The sequence below is a fragment of the Colobus angolensis genome, unplaced genomic scaffold (assembly GCF_000951035.1).
Source record: "Colobus angolensis palliatus isolate OR3802 unplaced genomic scaffold, Cang.pa_1.0 Scaffold763, whole genome shotgun sequence".
NCBI lineage: Eukaryota > Metazoa > Chordata > Mammalia > Primates > Cercopithecidae > Colobus > Colobus angolensis.
The window spans coordinates 4,555-13,399 of NW_012121410.1; positions in this window are offsets into that span (position 1 = coordinate 4,555).

The following is an 8,845-nucleotide window of genomic DNA, read 5'->3' on the forward strand; positions in this document are numbered from 1 at the left end:
AGTTTTTAACATGAAGAGATGTTGAATTTTATCAAAAGCCCTTTCTGCATCTACTGAGATAATGATGTGTTTTCATCTTTGGTTCTGTTTATGTGATGAATCACATTTATTGATTTGCATATGTTGAACCAACCTTGCATCCTGGGAATGAGATCAACTGGATCAAGGTGGATAAGACTTTTTATGTGATGCCAGATTCAGTTTGCAAGTATTTTGTTGAGGAGTTTGGCATTGAAGTTCATCAGGATGACTGGCCTGGAGTTTTCTTTTTTTGTGGTGTCTCTGCCAGGTTTTGGTATCAGAATATGCTGGCCTCATAGAGTGAGTTAGTGGAGAGTCTCTCCCTTTCAACTTTTTTGGAATAGTCTCATTAGAAATGGTACCAGCTCTTCTTTGTACCTCTGGTAGAATTCAGCTGTGAATGTCTGCTACTGGGCTTATTTTGGTTGGTAGACCATATATTACTATTTCAGAACTTGTAATTGTTGTGTTCAGGGATTCAATTTCTTTCTGCTTCAGTCCTGGGCTGTGTATGTGTCCAGGAATTTATCCATTTCTTTTAGATTTTCTAGTTTATGTGCTCTGTCAAAAAAAATGACAGAGCTTGACATTCTCTATCTTTTAATGTGGGCATTTAGCCCATTTACATTAAGATTAGTACTCTTATGTGTGAATTTGATGCTGCCATCATAATGCTAGCTGGTTATTTTGTAGCAAACTATTTATAGTATTCTCTGATGATTATATTTCTGTGTGGTCAATGGTGACATTTTCTTTATAATTTCTGATTGCATTTAATGCATTCTTCTCTCTTTTTTTTATTAGTCTAGCTAGCAGTATATCTACTTTATTAATTTTTTAAAAAAACTAGCTCCTGGATTCATTGATTCTTTGAAGGGTTTTTAATGGCTCTGTTTCAGTTCTGCTCTGATCTTGGTTATTTTCTGTCTTCTGCTAGCTTTGGGGTTTTTTTGCTCTTGGGTCTCTAGTTCTTTCAGTTGTGATGTTAGCTTGTTAACTTGAGATCTTTCCACTTTTTTGATGTGGGTATTTACTGCTATGGATTTCCCTGTTAACACTGCTTTAGTTGTGACTGAGATTCTGGTATGTTTTCTCTTTGTTCTCTTTAGTTTCAAAGAACTTCTTGATTTCTGCCTTAATTTTATTGTTTACTCAAGAGTCATTCAGGGACAGGTTGTTCAATTTCCCTGTAATTGTGTGGTTTTGAGTGAATTTCTCAATCTTGAGTTCTAGTTTGATTGCATTGTGGTCTGAGACACTGTTGTTATGATTTCACTTCCTTTACACTTGATGAGGAGTGTTTTACTTCCGATTATGTGATCAGTTTTAGAGTAAGTGCCATGTGGTGGGGAGAAGAAGAGTTCTGTAGACATCTATCAGGTTCACTTGATCAGTTCAGGTCCTAAATATCTTTGTTAATTTTCTGTCTTGATGAAATGTGTAATATTATCAGTGGGATATTAAAGTCTCCCAGTATTGTTGTGTGGAAGTCTAAGTTTCTTTTTAGGTCTCTAAGCACTTGCTTTATGAATCTGGGTGATGCTGTATTGAGTGCATTTATATTTAGGATGGTTACCTCTTCTTGTTTAATTGAATCTTTTACCATTATGTAATGCCCTTCTCTGTCTTTTTTGATCTTTGCTGGTTTAAAGTCTGTCAGAAACTAGAATTGCAACCCATTATTTTTTGTTTTTCCATTTGCTTGGTAATCTTTCCTCCATCTTTTTATTTTGAGCCAATGTATGCACATGAGATGGGTCTCTTGAATGCAGCATACTGATGGGTCTAGGCTCTTTATTCAGCTTGCCATTCTCTGTCTTTTAATTTGGGCATTTAGCCAATTTACATTTAAGGTTAGTATTCTTATGTGTGAATTTGATGCTGCTCTTGTAATGCTAACTGGTTATTTTGTAGTCATGTTTATGTGGTTGCTTCATCGTATCACTGGTCTATGTACTTCATTGTGTTTTTGTAGTGTCTGGTAACTGCTTTTCCTTTCCATATTTAGTGCTTCCTTCAGGAGCTCTTGCAAGGCAGGCCTGGTGGTGAAGAATTCCTCAGCATTTGCTTGTCTGAGAAGGATTTTATTTCTCCTTCGCTTATGAAGCTTATTTTGGCTGGATCAGAATATCTGGGTTGGAAATTCTTTTCTTTAAGAACGTTGGATATTGGCCCCCAATGTTTTCTGGTTTGTAGGGTTTCCACTGAGAGATCCACTCTTAGTCTGAGGGCTTTCCTTTGTAGGTAATCTGGCCTTTCTCTCTGGTTGTCTTTAACATTTTTTCTTTCATCTGGACCTTGGATGTGATTCGATGATTATATGTCTTGGAGTTGATCTTCTTATGAAGTATCTTACTAGCGTTCTCTGCAGTTCCTGAATTTGAACATCGGCCTGTCTTGCTAGGTTGGGGAAGTTCTCCTGAATGATAACTTTAAGTATTTTTTCCAACTTGATTCCATTCTCCCTGTCTCTTTCAGGTACCCCAATCAGTCCTGGGTTCAGTCTCTGTACATAATCCCATATTTCTTGGAGGTTTTGTTCATTAATTTTTTTTTAATTGAGACAAAGTCTTGCCTGTGGCCCAGGCTGGGGTGCAATGATATGATCTTGGCTCACTGCAACCTCCATCTCCTGGGTTCAAGCAATTTTCCTGCCCCAACCTCCCAAGTAACTGGGATTACAAGCATGTGCCACAACACCCAGCTAATTTTTTGTATCCTTAGTAGAGATGGGGTTTCACCACATTGGCCAGGCTGGTCTCAAACTCCTGACCTTGTGATCTGCATGCCTCAGCCTCCCAAAAGTGCTGGGATTATAGGTGTGAGCCACCGTGCCTGGCCTTTTGTTATTTTTTCTCTATTCTTCTCTGTCTTATTTTAGAAAGGTGGTTTTCAAGCTCTGAAATTCTTTTCTCCACTTGTTCTATTATGCTATTGATACTTGTGATTGCATTATGAAACTCTTGTGTTGTGTTTTTCAGCTTCCTCAGATCAGTTATGTTCCTCTCTAAACTGGCTATTCTGGCTGTCAGCTCCTATATTGTTTTATCATGATTCTTAACTTCTTTGCATTGGGATACAAAATGCTCCTTTAGCTCAGTGAAGTTTGTTTTTACCCACCTTCTGAAGCCTACTTATTTCAGTTTGGCCATCTGAGCCTCAGCCCAGTTCTGTGCCCTTGCTGGAGAGGTATTGTGGTCATTTGGAGGAAAAGAGGCATTCTGGCTTTTTGAGTGTTCAGTATTTTTGCATTGAATGTTTCTCATCTTTATGGGCTTACCTGCCTTTGATCTTTGATGTTGCAGACCTTTGAATGAGGTTTTTATGGGGTCTTTTTTATTCATGTTGTTGTTGTTGATGTTGCTTTCTTTTTGTTTGTTTTTCCTTTAACCATCAGACCACTCTTCCTTAGGGCTGCAGCAATTTGCTGGGGGTTTATTCCAGAAACAAGTTGCCTCACTTTTTCCTGTACCTGGAGGTATCATCAATGAAGGCTGAGAAAAACCAAAGATGGAAGGCAGCTCCTTCCTCTGGAAGTTCCATCCCTGGGGGAACTGACTTGTTGCTGGCCTGAATGTGCCTGTAGGAGGTGGCTCCAGAATTTCTGTTGCATTCTTTAGTATGTCGATTGCATTTTTGAACTCCAGAATTTCTGCTTGTTTAGAGGTCTCATCCAGTTAGGAGCAAAGGGATCAGGTACTCACTTAAAGAAACAACCTGGCTGCTTTTTGGTAGAGCAGGTGTACTGTGTTGAGGGGGAACCTTTCTCATTAGGACTATGGATTCTCCAAAGTCGGCAGATTGGAACAGCTAACTCAACCAAACTAAAGAGATGGTGGCTGCCCCTCCTCCCAGGAATTAGGTCTCATCTCAGGCAGACCCTAGCCTGTTGCTGTTAGCTGGCTGGAATTCCAAGCCAGTGGATCTTAACTTGTGAATTGCCATGGAAGTGGGGCCTGCAGAACAATGCTTGCCTCCCTGGATTCAGCTCACTTCCTAGGGATACATACAAATGGATCTGTTGCCTTGCCAGGGATCCAGGGGCAGGAATTTGTAACAATCCTGGGTCTCTGTGTGTGCCTGGGCAGTGCTCTGCCATGACTCCACACAGCTCTGTGTATCAGACCCAAGGCCCTGGTGGCATGGACTCATGAGGGCATCTGATTCACAGGTTGCAAAGATCTGTGGTATAAGCTGGTTTTCTGGGTGGGGTCCCACAATCACTCACTACTTCTCTTGGCTGTGGACGGGAGTTCCTTTGACTCCATGCTGCTTCTGGCTGGGCAATTGCCCCATCCTGCTTTTCTTCATTTTCTGTGGGTCGAGTTGTTTGCCTAGTGAGTCCTAATGTGAGAACTTGGATATTTCAGTTGAAGTTGCTTAATTCACTCGCCCCTTTCATTCCCCTTTGTGAGTGCCACGGACCGCAGCTGCTTCTAATTGGCCATCTTAGCCCCTTCAGATTTGCCCTTTTGAGGCTATTTTGCAGATCCTGTAAGCATGCTTCATTGATTTTTATCCTTTTTTCTTTTGTCTCCTCTGACTTTGTATTTTCAAATAGCCTGTCTTCAAACTCACTAATTCTTGTTTTTTTTTTTTCTGTTGATCAATTCTGCGTTAAGAGACTCTTAACACTTCATGCACTCTTCCATATGTCAATTGCAGTTTTGAGCTCCAGAATTTCTGTTGCATTCTTTAGTATGTCAATTGCATTTTTGAACTCCAGAATTTCTGCTTGATATTTAAATATTATTTCAATCTCTGTATTACAGTTATCTGATATAATCCTGAGTTCTTTCTCTGTGTTGTCTTGAATTTCATTAAGGGTCCTCAACACAGGTATTTTGAATTCTCTGTCTGAAAGGTCACATATTTTTGCTTCTCCAGGATTGCTCCCTGGTCCATTTTTAGTTCATTGGGTAAGGTCATGTTTTCCTGGATGGTTTTGATGTTTATAGCAGTTCATCAGTGTCTGGTCATTGAAGAGTTAGGTATTTATTGTAGTCTTTGCCATCTGGGCTGTTTCTACCCATCCATTTTGAGAAGGCTTTCCAAGCATTTGACGGGACTTGGGTATCGTAATCTATGTCTTTGGTCACTACAGCCATATCTGTATTAGGGAGCATGTCAAGCCCAATAATGCTGTGGCTCTTGTAGACTCACAGAGGTACCACCTTAGTAGTCTTGGTTAAGTTCTGGGAGAATCCCCTGAATTATTAGACAGAGACTCCCTTAGTTCTCTTCCCTTAGTTTCTCCCAAACAAATGGATTCTCTCTCTTTGTGCTGAGCTGCCCTGAGCTGGAGTAGGGGTGATGCAAGCTTCCTTGTGGCCATCACCACCGGGACTGTGCTGTGTCACATTCAGTGCCAGCACATCACTGGGTCTCACCTAAGGGTCATAGTGACCACTGTCTGGCTACCACCTATATTCATGCAAGACCCAAGAATTCTACAATCAGCAGATGGCAAATTCAGGCATGCCTATGCCCCTTTCCTTCCCTTTAGGGCAGTGAGTTCCTCTTGGCCCCAAGCAGGTCTAGAGATACCATCTGGGAACCAGAACCTGGAGTTGGAAACCTCAGGAATCTATGGGTGCTCTGTTCCACTGTGGCTTAGCTGGGACTCAAGCTAAAAGGAAAATTCCTTAATACTTTTTCTTCCTCTTCCCTCAAGCAGAGGAGTCTCTCCCCATGGCCTACCACCACCTGAGCCAGTGGTAAGTACTTATTGGCTATTGCTGATGTTCACTCAAGGCCCAAGGGCTCTTTAGTCAGCTTATGGTGAATGCTGCAAGGTTTGGGTCTCTACCTTCAGGGAAGTGGGATCCTCTGTGACTCAAGGCAGGTCCTGAAATGCCATTTAAGAATCAATGCCTGGGATGAGGACTCCAAGAGTCTGCTTGGTGCTCTAACCCACTGTGGCCTAACTGATACCCAAGTTGCAAGACAAAGTACCCTCACTCTTTCTTCTCCTTTCCTCGAGTAAAAGGAGTTTCTCTTCATAGTCACCATAGCTGGGAATGTACTAGGTCACACGTTAAGCCAACATGGCACTAGGTCTCACCCAGAGTCTGCAGCGAGTACTGCCTGCCTACTGCCAGAACTCAAGGGCTTTATAGTTAGTAGATGATAAATTTTGCCAGGACTGGGTCCTTCACTTCAAGGCAGCAGGTTCCCTTCTGGCCCTGGGTGTGTCTAGAAATGTCTGTGAGCTAGGACCTGGAATGAGGGCCTCATGACACTGCCTCCTGCCCTGTTCTACTATGGCTGAGATGGTATCAAAGTTACATCACAAAGTTCTCTTTACTTTCCCCTCTCCTCTCTTCAAGGAAGAAGTGTTTCTGTGAGCTGTACTGCCTGGCATTGGGGGATGGGTGATATAAGTACTTTCTTGGCTGCTGCAGCTGGTGTTTCACTAGGTCACATGCACTTCATCTCCACTGGTCTGAGCCCAACACTGCAGCAGGACTTGCCCAGAATTTGCAGTCCTTGTGGTATGGACTGTCTTTCAAGTTTAGTTTGGATCTTAGAGCACTTTAGCCCATGGTGATAATGCTGGAACTCAGGTTCTGACTGTTGGGATGGGTAACTCCTTTCTGGCTAGGGCTGGTCTAAATGCTACCTCTGTGGGCACTGGATTAGTTCTACCTAGTGTTGCTTTCTAGTGACAGAGCAGCACTGAGTTCCAATGCAAAATTCCAATGCAAAATTCCACAGTCACCGTGCTTTCCCTCCTCCAAGTGCACAGATTCTCTGTTTGTGCCATGTGACTCTTGTTGGGAGATGGGGAAAAGGTGGTGTCAGAAATTGAAGACTGTCTTTTCTACTTCAGTGTTTCTTTCCTTCATACAGTGTTAATAGCAGGTACTGTAATCACTCACCTGATTTTTCGTTCTTGTGAAGGTTCTTTTTTGTGTGGAGAGTGGTTCAATTTGGTGTTCCTGCAGGGGCATGGTTGTTGGAGGCTTCTATTTGACTGTCTTGCTCCATCTCTCCTTTCCTTCTCTGATTACTCTTGCTGGTCCTTCCAGTACTATATGGATTAGAAGTTGTGAGAGTGGGCACCTGCTTTGTACTGGATCTTCGTGGAAAGGCATTTAGCTTTTCACCACTGGTTATAATGTTAGTTGTGTGTTTTTCATAAATGGCATTTATCATATTGAGGAACTTTCCTTCTGTAACTAAACCATTGAAAATGTTTATCAAGAAAAGATGTACTTTGCTGAGTGCTTTTCCTATATTAAGAAGATCATTTGTTTTTCTCTCTTATTTTGTCAATATGATGTGTCACATTGAACGATGTGCATATGATGAACCAGCCCTGCATGCCAGGGATAAATCCCACTTGATCATGATGTACAATACTTTTAATGTGTTGTTGAGTTGAGTTTGTGAATATTTATTGAAGATTTTTGCATGAATATTCATCATATTCATCATAGATACTTTATAGTTTTCTTTTTAGAAATTTTTGACATAACTTTATTGTGGGAGAGAATATGCAAATTTACTCTTTAAGTTTTTTCTGTTTTTGTTTTTGTTTTTTTTCTGAGACAGAGTCTTGCTCTGCCGCCCAGGCTGGAGTGCAGTGGCCGGATTTCAGCTCACTGCGAGCTCCGCCTCCCAGGTTTACACCATTCTCCTGCCTCAGCCTCCCAAGTAGCTGGGACTACAGGTGCCTGCCTCGTTGCCTGGCTAGTTTGTTTTTGTATTTTTTTAGTAGAGACGGGGTTTCACCATATTAGCCAGGATGGTCTCGATATCCTGACCTCGTGATCTGCCCGTCTCGGCCTCCCAAAGTGCTGGGATTACAGGCTTGAGCCACTGCGCCTGGCCTAAGTTTTTTTATTGATACATATTAAATATACATAATTTGGGGTACATATAATAATTTGATGCATTCATATAATCAAATCAGGGTAATTGTGATATCTAACACCTTAAATATCACTTCTTTACATCAGGAATGTTAGAATTATTCCTTTTATTTTGAAATGTACAATCAATTAATGTTAACTATAGTTTCCCTACTGATCTATCAAACACCAGGTCTTATTTCTTCTACCTAAGTATATATTTGTGTCCATTAATCAACCTGTCTTCATCCTCCCCCAACCTTCAGAATTTTCTGTTCTTGTAATGTCTTTGCCTGGTTTAAATTTCAAAGTAATGCTGGCTTCATAGAATGTATATGTAACTATTACCTTGAGCTCTTTTTTTTTTTTTTTTTGGAAGTTTAGGAAGTAAGGTATTAATTCTTTGAATGTTTAGTAGAATTCAGCCATGAAGCCATCTGGGACTAGGTTTTTCTTTGTTGGGAGTTTTTTTTGTTTTAATTATTTCTCCAATCTCTTTATTTTTGATTGGTCTGTTAAGACTTCATATTTCTTTCTGGTTCAATCTTTTTTTTTATTATTACACTTTAAGTTCTAGGGTATATGTGCACAACGTGCAGGTTTGTTACGTATGTATACATGTGCCATGTTAGTGTGCTGCACCCATTAACTCGTCATTTACATTAGGTATATCTCCTAATGTTATCCCTCCCCACTCCCCCCACCCCACAACAGGACCTGGTGTGGGATGTTCCCCTTCCTGTGTCCAAGTGATCTCATTGCTCCATTCCCAACGGTGAGTGAGAACATGTGGTATTTGGTTTCCTGTTCTTGTGATAGTTTGCTGAGAATGATGGCTTACACCTGCATCCATGTCCCTACAAAGGACATGAACTCATGCTTTTTTATGGCTGCATAGTAGTCCATGGTGTATATGTGCCACATTTTCTTAATCCAGTCTGTCACTGATGGACATTTGGGTTGATTCC